The sequence below is a fragment of the Anabrus simplex genome, chromosome 1 (assembly GCF_040414725.1).
Source record: "Anabrus simplex isolate iqAnaSimp1 chromosome 1, ASM4041472v1, whole genome shotgun sequence".
Classification (NCBI taxonomy): domain Eukaryota; kingdom Metazoa; phylum Arthropoda; class Insecta; order Orthoptera; family Tettigoniidae; genus Anabrus; species Anabrus simplex.
The window spans coordinates 1,002,259,713-1,002,273,479 of record NC_090265.1 but is presented as its reverse complement, the minus strand read 5'-3'; positions in this window follow the sequence as shown (position 1 = coordinate 1,002,273,479).

Sequence of the window (13,767 nt, the reverse complement as noted above, 5' to 3'; positions counted from 1 at the left end):
TGATGTACTTTGCTGTTAAACTCTCCAGTATTTTACAAACTATACTGGTCAGGCTGATTGGTCTGTAGTTCTCTGGCTTTCTTTTATCACCCTTTCCTTTATAAATTGGTATTATTATAGATTCCTTCCATTCCTTTGGTATTACACTATTATTTATGACATAGTCAAAGATAAATTTTAAATAAGGCACTATGTACCACCCCATTGTCTTTAAAACCTCCCCAGTAATTTGATCACTTCCTGCTGCTTTTCCTTGCTGAAGCAGTTGGATTTCTCCGAAAATATCTTCATTTGTGAATGAGAAGCTTCTTGTTTCTCTGTGTGTCTCTCTCTCTATCTTCTGTTACGGTTTCCAACTCCTGACGATCTTCTACTGAATCTCTGAATTCCCTACTAAATAGATTTGCTATCTCAGTATCTGTTAAATAGTGTTCACCCCCTTCTCTCCCCATTGCAGGAATTTGGATTCCTTTTCCTTCTTGATTCCTAATATATGAATACAGCTTTTTCCATTTACCTTTGTGGTCATTACCCTCTTGAAGTATGCCATTCATATAATTCTCTTTTGCTTCCTTTTTCACTCTATTCAGTTCTCTCATTAGCTGTTTTCTAGTTTCTCTATTCTCCCTACCCTATTTGATTTTCCTGTTTACTATTCTACATTTTATTTTTATTTTTCTTATTTCCCTTGTGAAACAGTGTCTGAGGACATTTTACCCTTCTTAACAGGTACAAATCTCTTCTCTCCTTCCCAAATGATTCCTTTAAGTTTAGCCGAAAGTGTATCCATATTATTCCCTTCACTTATCCAACAACAGAATTGTGATTTAAGGTACGTCCCAAATTCATCAACTTTAGTTTTTCTGTATAATTTCTTGTCTTGTGTGACCCTCTTATGAAGTACTTTTGGTACGAGTCCTACATCCAATATTACAGCCTTATGGTCACCTATTCCTTCAATTACCTCAGTTTTATCAACAATTTCCCATTGTTTAACCAAGAATACATCTATCAAGTTATTGAGACGAGTCGGTTCTTGTACTACTTGTGTAAGTCCTCCCTCCCAAATTAACTTATTTGCCAGTTTCTGTTCATGGGCTTCACTTGCAGCTCCATTCCACTCAACTTCAGGCAAGTTTAGATCTCCCCCAATTATTACCATATCATTATTGCTTTTATGAGTATAATATATTATTTTCTCAAATATTTCCATGACTCTTTCCTCTCTTCCAGGGCTATATGTTCCTATAATTCCCACCTCCTTCATATTATCACAAAATAATTTTATCCCTAATATTTCATCCCTTTCATCAGTAAACCATTCATGTTAACAATAAGTTTCCACCAGAATAAACAACCCCCCTCACTTTTTATCTCCCCGGTCTCTACGATAGACTGTATACACTTCTGGAAATACTTTTGTATTACCCACCCCTTCTCTCAACCACGATTCCACTCATATCACCACATCAGTCTCACAAGATTCCATCAATGTACCGAATTTTAATTGTTTATTTACTACACTCTGACAGTTTACCAAGAGCAATCTCAGACCCCCTTCCCCCCTAAAACTTGACTGTTGCAATTGGGTTTACTTTTGACTCATGAGTTGAGAACTTCCCTGGAACCCAGATCCTTGTACATAGATCTTGATTTAAGGATCTGGGTTTTCTGGCATGTTTCCCTGTATGTGCCAGTTTAGTGGTATGGGTTTTCTTAAGTACAGATTAGTTTGCAAATCTCTGTTGATAATTGTAGCAGTTTGTCTACAGAGAGTTGCTTTTCCATTACCATTCAGATATAACCAATGCCTAGTGAATATTTGCCTGCCAAGACCTAAAGTACCTACTACATAGACTTTTCTAGAACTCTTACATAATCTCTTGATTTTTATATTTAGATCATGTACAGCTTTGTTCACATACGAGTCCTCTATAAGGTCATACCTGGGTGGCTCATTAACTACAATTACTTTTGAGTCAGTTAGTTTGGAAATCTTACCTCTGAGGGTCGTAATTAGTTCCTCACCTTCATTTGCAGCAATGTCATTTGTACCACTAACAATCACCAAATAATTGTCCTTCTCTAACACAGGCTCACAACTTGAAAGGACGTCTTCAGTTTTGACACCTGGTTTTATTAGTCCGAAAACCTCAGTTTTTGGATTCTGCAGCTCATCCTTGATGCCTTCTGCCATACCCCGCCCTTGACTCTCTGCGTAGAGATGAATTTTTGGCGATCTTGACTTATGGTTGGTTTTCTTCTGCTGTAGGTTACCTACACTGGATTTAAAATTATTTGGAAAACTTGGTGTGTCTTCTTCTGGAACTTGTTGCAATAACTGATATCTATTTTGGCACTGCAAAGAGCTTTTTCCCGGTTCTAAGTGGTACGTAGTTTCTCCCATATGTTTAACATTAGGCCTAAAATGGCTAGGCGCCACTTCCGTCCACGGCGATCTTTCTTCTCCAATGTCTTCTTTATCTTCCAGTTTCTTTATTCTGTCCTTTAAGCTTTCATTTTCATGTTTCAGAGCGCATAAGTCTTCTTGTAGCACTCCTAAAATCTTAATTATAGTTTCGTAAGTCTCTCTTTCTTGTTGTTCTGTCTCACTATCAGTTTGTTTACACTCGGAACACAGCCACACACTTTCTTCAATATCAGTCCTATTTACAGTATTTGCACAACGAAAATGGTACCATTCATCACACTTACGACACAGAATCCCATTTGTAACTACTCTTCTGCATTTGCCATATTTTTCACTGCATCTTACACCAGTATCCACTACGGATATCACAGACTCACACACAGTACTATCATAACCTACTATTTGCTTTACTTATTGAAATACATTTTTTTTTTCCACTGTTCACTGCACCGAATGAGTTGACTCTGACCACATGCACGAACACCACTAGGGAGTATCTTATATGTACAGTACGTGGGGCATCGCCATTTTTTAAATACTTTCCATATGTCTGAACAGAATCGTGGTAAATAAATAATTCTAACAATGAGCCGTCGTCGCGGTGCACAAAACAAAACTACAGCCCAGTTAACGATGCTTGACATAGGGTATTTGTACCATCAGTCCATTCAATCTAGTTAGACTGTTATGATTCGATAACTAAGCGCAGGTAAGCTGATTATTACGCACTGTTAGATAATTCGATGTCCTCACTCCTCATAATATCGAGGAGCCATTCAGATCTCGAGCTTACTGCTAGGTATACCAGGATCCAAATTGAGCAAGTATCTTCCAGACTCAAGGTAAACTTCTATAACTTGTCAAGGAACTAGAGCCAGATATATATTTATTTTCTCGCTGTAAATGTTTCGCTCCTGACTTTTTCTAAATATCTGAGGTTGGCACAGGATTAAGACTAGTTCTGTGGTAGGATTCCCTTCGTGATACCAATCCTATTAGGACTGATGTCTTGATTATTCCATGCGTCAGCCAGAAATCAAAACCGAGAGCCTCTGAATCGGAGGTAGTTATGCTGACCATTCAGTCAAGGAAATGGACGATTTCTCGCTGTAATTATATAAATGAAAATATTTAGAAGATCCCGTTGTAATAATGGAGGAAGGTTGTTCTTTTAATTTCCTGTTTTTCTGACGGCCTCTGGACCACATTTCATGAGGACTACAATCTCACATGCGGGCAATATTCTGGATTAAAATCGCAGTGACCTCCTAGAGATGCCGGTGAAGACGTTACTCAATTTATACGTCACTTTTCACGTTAAGCAGAGTCTATTTGTAACTGATGATCTCAGTAAGTTGGTCCAAATATCAAGGACGCAATTAAGCATTCTCTTAGATACAGTTGGTAGCATTATCCCGGTCGGAGCTAGTTGAAAATTTCCCTTTCCTGTAAAGTAATTCATTTTCACTTCTTATTTCACTATTACCTGATGATATATAAATGTAATTTTTCCTGCCGGGACTGTCCGAGGACATGTTCGGCTCACCAGTTGCAGGTCTTTCTATTTCATTCCCATGGGTGACCTGCGCATCTGGATGTGGTATGATGATGATGATAATAAGGTAGGGAGAGGGTGACATCCAGTGTTGGCACGTAGCTTACTCCTGTCGAACAACACCAAGGGGTCTGTTCAAGGCTTAAAGTCTCCATGCGATAGACGAATCACCATCGACAACGTCATGTGCTCTCTTTCCACATGAGCACTGCGAGGAGGTTTTGAATTGAATCCAGGCTTTTGGTACGCAATCTAGTGATGGCCTTGCCTTGATGGTGACATTTTTTCCACCGGCGGGAACCGTTTAACCACGGTGTCCGACCAGAGAGACTTGACTTCTTAGCGATCATGGCCAATAGGTGGGATACCTGATGATAATGTTAAGAAATATTTGCTTGGTGTGAAAATGGGAAACCACGGAAAACCATCTTCAGGGCTGCTGATATTGGCGTTCGAACCCACTATCTTCCGAATACAAGCTCACAATTGCGCGCCCCTAACCGCACGGCAAACTCGCTCGGTGGTTGAAATATAAAGCAGTTTTTAGTTTTGCTTGTACATGCTGCAGTCTAGCTGATGAAATCGAAGCGTTGGGTCAAGCGGCCAGTGGCACAGTCTCAGTCCTTAACAACGCACATAAAACCAAGCTAGTCTGAGCCAATTAGTCTTTTGTACAGTGTATTATGTTCGGAACCGGTGCCCGTGAGACCTGACGGACCTACACCGTCAAGCGCCGCCAGAGTGCATGTCGGTTTTCCCGCTCGTGCAAATGAAGGCAAAATAAGTGCATTCTCTTGAAATTGAAACTTAACATAAACTGCTCTTCGGGGCGAAGAATTTCATATTCTTTCTTTATTTTATTACACTGGCGGTGCACTACCTAACGAGCCTGTGAAGAAGTGATTAAATACATTATCTTATAGGCTCTATATGTAAGTAACAGTGGAGCACAATAATCCGAGCATTTACTGGGGGGTTAAGTAAAACTTAAATAAATACAGGTGTAAAATCTATACCAAGAGCAGGGGTTGGCACGCAGGCAACGGAAGTGTGTCGAGCTAAGCCTTAGTGGGCTCTGTCTGTCCGCACATAACTCAACATCACGAGCTGTGGCGTGTGCGGCATTATGCTAAGAGTTTATGCTGAGTTCACAGAACATACAGCAGGATGTGGAATAAATGTAAAGCCTAGAGAAAGCAATTTAGACTGACAGGAACGGAACTATTTGCTACCGAACATGAATTAAGTTTATAAGCATAATCAAAACATTAAAAAAATGTACGATGGAAGAACCGTCATGAATGCTGTGGTTAAAAAAATAAGGCTCCAAATTATGGTTAGCACGACACAAAAAAAAAAACGATTTGTATACATTTATAGTACAATTTGTGCTATAATGCTAGGATATTCAAACAATTTCATGTGAAAACAGATGTTTTCTGATACGATAGGTGCAAAATAAATATCCTCTTACTTTAACACAAGTGCCAACGGCCGTAGCCGTGTTGAAACACAGAATCCCGTGAGATCTCCGAAGTAAAGCAACATTGGGCGCGGTCAGGAGTTCGATGGGTTGCCACGCGCTGTTGGTGGGGGGTAAAGGAGTGGAGGAGCGGAAAGGAACTGGCCACCCTACCGCACGTAATCTCCGGCTCAGGAACACCTCTGAGGAGGTTCGGACCTGCCTTCGGGCAGAATAAACCTTACCTTAACACAAGTGAATCTCTATCAATGCTAAACGCGTACTGTTTGTTTTCAATTTTTCTTGTCGTTGTATATCTGGTGATAAACTTTAGGTTGCACGCAGTATGCACCTGAAGTGTTCGTCACTAAGTGTGGATCGCATCCGTGACTTTGCTATTTTCATGATTGAAAAAATGTGCTCACATGAATACGTTGTTCCAAACAAATAAATTAGATAGAGACCAGGGTATCGGTCTTGCGGTTAATGTTTATAGAATTATAAAATGTTTGCACTTGAAGTTCTAAAATTATCTTTCAGTGTCGGATCACACATCAGATCAATGCCTTCTTGTTGTACATCGCCAGAGTCATCATCAATATTTAAAGGAAAATGGAATCAAGTGTCAAGAATAGAAGAAAGTCTGTTCCTATACTATACGACTTAGCAACGCTGCTTCATTGAACTTGCTCAGTCATGATACGTAACTTCAATGTTCACTACTAGCAGGCACTGCTCTATGACCTAATGCCCGCCCGGCTTGAGCTCGCTGCCCTTCCGTGCTCAAGTTAGTGGGTTAATTCCCGGCTCAGTTCGGTGGTAGTAGTATAGCAATGTATGCTCTAAAACAATGGCTGCTGGGTCTGAATTTTCCCACGAGGTCATTGACCACTAGTTGAGTAGGCAAGCTAAGGGGTTTTGACCCGAGGTCATAGAGCCCTAGTTGAGTAGGTAGGCAAGGGAGTTTTGACCAGAGGTCATTGACCGCTAGTTGAGTAGTATGGCTATGGTGGTTCGCGGAATTTGCGTACGCGAACAAACCTAAATTCACAGACGCCATTTTGGAGGGGCCTAACCTCGCAGACGCCTTTTTGATGTTGAGGAGTTATCCGAGTAGTATGCAAATGCACGTTCTATGCGGAATAACGTCATATACTTGCGTACGAGACCAAACCTAACCTCACAGGCAGCATTTGGAAGGGCCTAACCTCACAGAGGCCATTGGGGAGCACGAGTAGTATGGCTAGGTACATTCTACACCGATCTGGCGTACGTGAGCAAGCCTAACCTTACAGGCGCCATTGGAGGGGCCTGGGGTATTTTTGACCCACCAGCTAACCTCACTGAGTGGTTTTTTTTTGACCGCATGACGTCATAGGTCACTTTGGAGGAGCCGAAACGAACGGGTAGCCTTTGAGAAGCCGGGTCGGGAAAGTTACTGCGAGAGCAATGCTAACCTCATGGACCTCTTTGGAGGAACCGAATCGAACAGGTCCCCTTGCAGGAGCCGAATGCAATACATCCTCTTGTAGGAGCCGAATCGGACGGACTCGACCCCTTGGAGGAGCATAGTGGGAATGCCAGTATGTGAGCAATGCTAACCTCACGGACTCCTTTGGAGGAGCCGAATCAATCGAGAGCCCCATGGAGGAACAACTGAAAGAACATTGGCTTACTACTCGGATATAATTTAGAACCTACTCGGTATAGAACGTGCACTGCCATACAACTCGGTAAAGAACGTTCCTAGGCTAAATACTCACTAATGGCGTCTGTGAGCTTACGTTTGCCCAGAACGTTCATTGGCTTTTTGCTCGGGTTTAGAAGGTACATTGCCTTAGAACTCGGTTTAATCATCCCGCTAATCAGCAGAATTAGTTGTTGACTACAAGAAATTCTCATTAAACTCATGGATAAAAAAGCAGTTGCCATTTTTAATTAGGCCTATACATTTTTAACATTTTCAAGTCTGTTATGCATACGTTATTGGCATGTTATTAAACAGGAACATAAGCTTTAAACATACAAATGCAGGGGTAAATGAGGAGGAGGAGGGCACGGTGAGGAGAACGATATATTTTACCATCTGATAAGACGTGAGCCCTGGGTACCATTCTCCATCACGTGTGTAGCACGACTTTTTTTTTTCGGTTCTATATTTTCAATTGCCTTTTTCATTTTAACCTATTCTCAGCTGAATAATGAAGAGGAGGGCGCGTGTGAATGAGGCGGGACGTAGTGAGGAGAAGACCTTTTGCACATCTGTAAGACGTGTGCCTTGGTGCAAGATGAATCAGGAGGAGGACACGGGTAGAAATTCACACGCGGGCAACCTAGATTGTGCTAAGTAACTGCACATGAGGTTATACGATTATTATTATTATTATTATTATTATTATCATTGTTATTATTATTATTAATAATACTATTATTATTATTTCTTTTATTAGTATTTCCACCACTGCAGTGTAGTGGTTAACGTGGTTACCAACAGTAATGCAAACGTTGAAATTATCATGCAGGCAACTTAGATTGGGCGAAATAACTGCACATGGTAGCTGAGACAATAATATTTTTACTTTTATTATTATTTCCTCCACTGCAGTGTAATGGTTAATGTGATTATCAACAGTAATGCAAACGTGGAAACTGACATGCAGGCAACCTAGATTGTGCAAAAAATTGCAATGAGACTATACGATTATTATTTTTTATAAACACTGCACTGTACTGGCGGGAATAATAATAATAATAATAATAATAATAATAATAATAATAATAATAATAATAATAATAATAATAATAATAAAATAATGAACATGAGTTTAATGAATATTTCTTGTAGTCAAGAACTAATTCTGCTGATAAACGTTATGATTAAACCGAGTTCTAAGGCAATGTACCTTCTAAACCTGAGTAGTAAGCCAATGTACGTTCTGGGCAAGCCTAACGTCACAGAAGCCATTGGTGAGTAGTTAGCCTAGGTACGTTCTAGACCGAGTAGTGTGGTAGTGTACGTTCTATACCGAGTAGTGTGGCAGTGCACGGTCTATACCAAGTAGTAAGGTAATGTACGTTCTATACTCGAGTAGTAAGCCAATGTACGTTCAGTTGCTCCTCCATGGGGTGCCCGATCGATTTAGCTCCCCCAAAGACGTCCGTGAAATCAGCATTGCTCTCGTACTGACCTTTCCCACTCCGCTCCCTCAAGCGGGGGTCCGTCCGATTCGAATCCTCCAAGGGGACCCGTTTAATTCAGCACCTCCAAACGGGTCCTTGAGGTTAGCATTGCTCTCGTAGTGACCTTTCCGACTCGGCTCCTCCAAGGGGACCCGTTCGATTTGGCTCCTCCAAAGTGACCCATGACGTCATGCGGTCAAAGAAACAATCAGTGAGGTTAGCAGGCGGTCAAGAAGTACCCCAGGCCCCTCCAATGGCGCCTGTAAGGTTAGGCTTGCTCACGTACGCAAGCTCGGTATAGAATTTACCTAGCCATACTACTCGTGCCCTCCAATGGACTCTGTGAGTTTAGGATTGGTCTCGTACCCAAAATCCGCGAACCACCATAGCCATACTAATCAACTAGGGATCAATGACCTTGTGTCAAAATCCCCTAGCCTACCTACAGAACTAAGGGTCAATAACCTCGTGGGAAAATACTGACGCAGCACCCATTAAAAAAATATATTTCTATACTACTGGTGGTGCTTAAATGTGCTCAAATGCGTGAATCTCATGTCGGTAGATTTAAGGGCACGTAAAATAACCCCTGTGTGGCAAAATTCCAGCAGTTCGGCTCCTGTGAATACTTAAAATTAGTAAGTAGCCGCCGTAAGACATGTGTGTGCCGGTGTGACGTAAAGCAGTTTATAAATAAAAGGATGTATTTCAGCCAATAGGGTCGCCATAGCACAGCATATGACAAGCACCATGTCCAGCGTTACCAATATTGCGATTTTGTATCTGACGAATATCATATCTTTTAACAGGACGTTCTTCGTTCTGTCGTGTTAAAATAGACACATTGGCTTTAATAAAGACTGGTATTAGCGACAGATTTACTCAGTTTGTAATGTAACAATCTGGGATTATTGCAATGATTTCTGTTCTGTTCCACAGCCTCCTTTGCCTACCAGAACGCAAACGAAAGTTATCAAAATTGTTAACATTTCTGTTTTTTATTTTATTTGCTTATGAAAGCAAAGCAAAGTCATTTCCGTACAGGCCATGAAGGCCCTAGGAGTGGCGGAAGGTAAAGGCTCCCACTATCCGGCACTTGATGGGGTAGGGTGGTTAGCTCTACGCCCAGCCGCCTTTGCCCCCAGGAATTAACATGGTACTCATTTTTAGTGTAGGCTGAGTGAACCTCAGGGCCATGTGCACTTCCGGAAGTGGAAATCTCGTTTCTTAAATTTTACGACTTCCTGACGGAGATTCGAACCCACGTCCTTCCGGGCGAACCGAGCACGCCTTTACCGCCTCGGCCAGGCAGCCCCTTATTTGCTTATGAATAGCGTCTTTAAATTATTTTCGTTTGTAATGGTAGATGGTGCAGCGGATATCCCTTCCAGACTTTTATATGTGTAACCTAAACTTAAGTTGATTATGGCTTTTCGTAAATTTCAGTTTAGAGGTTAATTTCATTATGATCAAATGCTTATGAGTGCACGTATGTTGGCAATAGCTATGGTTAGTCAATCATATGTGAGGCAAGCACATGTTACTTCCACTACCACCCTTATTAGCTCATTTCATGGCGTTGTTCGAAGTTTTGGAACACACATTTTTTTGTGAGTATGCTCTACATATCTTTACTTCATTTTATTCCTAGAGGGGGTGTTAATTTTTCCGACATATTTCTTAAAATTGTAATTTTAAGAAACATCATGTGATTTAAAGTAAATATTTATATTAGTTTCTCGATTTAAAGATTCATTTCAATTGATCATTAAAAGAACGGTCTTGTGCAATAGCACAAGACCGTGATTCCGTGTAACTTACAGCATCGGTAAATATGCACTGTCTGTTCTTACGACTTTGAAAAATTTGTTTAAAAATTTTGAATTTGCTGGCACTACTTCGAAGACAGTTGCACGCTGCATACCCTGACTTCATCGCACCGATTCCTTACAATATAAATCCTCAACCTACAACAATTCCTTCACTGTTGTGGCCGCCATGAATGGAACTTATTTCTCAGGATGTCAGAGGGATATCAAATGTCGGAAGATATGAAAAACGGTGTGCAAAATATCTACATGAGACTAGCTCGTAGTGCGACAGTTCTTCTTCTTCTTCTTCTTCTTCTTCTTCTTCTTCTTCTTCTTCTTCTTCTTCTTCTTCTTCTTCTTCTTCTTCTTCTTCTTCTTCTCTTCCTGGAATTTCTACTCCTTCTTCTTATTATTATTAACGGTTATTCATTAATCGATACTTTTAAAGCAGCAGTAATTTTCAGCTGTGGCCTCTGTATAGTTATCCAGATCTCCATTCTGTAATGTTTTTCACCCACAGTCATAATAGGAAAACTGGAACTTTCGGTGTGAACATTTTCTGGATTTGGACATTAAATTGTAAATAATTATAGGTTTATGTATATTATTTTTAATAGTAGTGGTATTGTGATTCATTGTATTTTAATTTCTTCATAGGTATTTTATTATCATACTTAGGGAGCAAAATATTCATTTGTATTGTATATTATAATAGATTTTTATGTACTGTAAGACAGGGAGATTTCCGGCAAAAGACTAGCATCACCGAAATGTTGCAAAGTTTGGGCTGGGAAGACTTCGGAGAAAGGAGATAAGCTGCTCGTGTAAGTAGTATGTTCAAATAGGCAATCTGCAACCTGGGTGACTGCCCAAAATGCAGATCAGTGATGATAGATAGATAGATAGATAGATAGATAGATAGATAGATAGATAGATAGATAGATAGATAGATAGATAGATAGATAGATAGATTGATTGATTGATTGATTGATTGATTGATTGATTGATTGATTGATTGATTGATTGATTGATTGATTGATTGATTGATTGATTGATTGATTGATTGATTGATTGATTGATTGATTGATTGATTGATTGATTGATTGATTGATTGATTGATTGATTGATTGATTGACACCACAGCCACACATACCTCAGAGCATAGTAATTATAGTAATAGTAATTTCAGTCTCTTTTCATTTATTTAATATTTTAATAATTTTATGTTATTCTATGTATTCACTGCTTAAATTCATCAGTTAATATATATATATATATCCATCTACCTATAGTATAACCACCAGCCGCCACTGCTTCTTGATCTAAGCGAAACAAGCCAATATTTCTCATTGTATTTACTGAATCTCTTTAGTATCCACATAGATATAATGAGGGTACAACAAGGAATGCAACTTCGTCTTCGCAACCATGTACACTATTTTCTTGCAAAGGTTCATTTCGCTATCGTACGTTATCTGAATTGCTTTCCAAAACCAGACTGAATCACTACATATGAGTAATGCAATAAACAATAGTCGAAAAGCTGTTCGACAATATAGACACAATGGTACTTCAGTACCCTTTTCAGAGTGTTTATCTAAGCACATTGTTGAAAAACGAAGCGCGAGGGAATGTGTCAGAAAATATACAGTTTATCGAGGTGGTGTCATTTCTTAGCAGTGCACAAATGACAACTAGTGGATCACTTTTGAGGTCTGTGAGTGAACTGGAGGGTTAATAATGAAAGAAGTTGCTCATTAAGGAAATAAAAAATATTGTGAATAATGTAGGCCTACCTACATTTGCATTATAAGAAACACTAAATATTTGATATTTCAATATGAGTCTCTCCCTCATCCCCTTCGCACTGACAGATACAGACCAAAACGACCGTCTGTAGATGCAAAGTGCGTCTTGGCCCATAAGTGGCCACGGCTGGTCCGTGGTCCAACAGCTCTGCACTATGACCGGCCAACCGAGCAGAGGAAGGGTAGCCATGGCTCTACCGTGGCTCTGCGCCTTTTCATTTGCGAGACGGGGCAAAGCTGGACCTCACGGCTGGCCCAAACCGTCGGCTATCCTGAGAATGTTTTTTCCGTGATTTTCCATTCTTCTGCACCAAGGCGAATGCCGGGACAGTTCCTGATATAGGCCATGGCCACCAACCCCGTCATCATCTCCGTACATCTCCTTCACCACCACAAATCTCCCGGTCTGAGAGACGGCGTCACCGTCTAAGTGGCCCATCTTCCTCTTCAAGGGAGGGATGAAAATATTTTAGTAGTAGTAGTAAAATAACTGTTGTGCAGATATTAGAGTTTCACGTGGCCAGCCTAAGGATATCCTCAGAAATATTGCTTGGATTTTGTAACATAGCCATTGTCTCTCATATGAGACAGATCCTCAATTGATTTCACCAGGCTTAGTGAATCCCGTTTGAGTCCTTAGTCCAATATGAAACATCCTTGGAATGGTTGGGAAATGAACCTGAGGTCTCCAGATAAGAAGCAGGCACGTGACTCCTCCAGAATGGGGCTGTCATTTTATCTCTACCCTTTTGTTTTCAGTAAGGTTATAGCTCTTACTACTGTATGGTTGTGTTTAATAATTTCTCAGTTTGAAAAAAGCAAGTATTGTTCCTTTTATTAGATATGTAGTCGCGTACAGAATCAAGAAGATGTGACAGAGGAAAATTGAGAAACATGTGTTTTACAGAAAGTGCTAAAATAGATCTATGCCGAAAAAGAACCTCTAAACTAAACCCGACGCTTTCTTTTATTTGTAACACCCATGTGATGTATTTTAAATTCTTTGTCGTTTCTGTAGATATCTTCATGGGTGTTTATAAATCACTCGTTTATGTTCTTAAAACTACGATCACCATCACGCCATCGAATATGTTTTTGTATTCATGAAGTATATTTTCATGTTATCATAGAATATGTCGACAATTTCATTCCATTACTGGGCCCACCGGTTACAGTCCGTGTGCCCCAAAAGCGTGTATTACTCGCGAAATTTTTAGTGATACCTGAACTCCCTAGTGGAGCCTCCGTGGCTCAGACGGCAGCGCGTCAGCCTCTCACCGCTGGATACCGTGGTTCAAATCCCGGTCACTCCGTGTGAGATTTGTGCTGGACAAAGCGGAGGTGGGACAGGTTTTTCTCCGGGTACTCCGCTTTTCCCTGTCATCTTTCATTCCAGCAACACTCTCCATTCTCATTTCATTGCATCTATCCTTCATTAATAAAAATCACTTTGGGAGTGGCGACCCCATCGTACTAATAGCCTATATATGCTTCATTCATTACATCCCTGACCCGGTCAA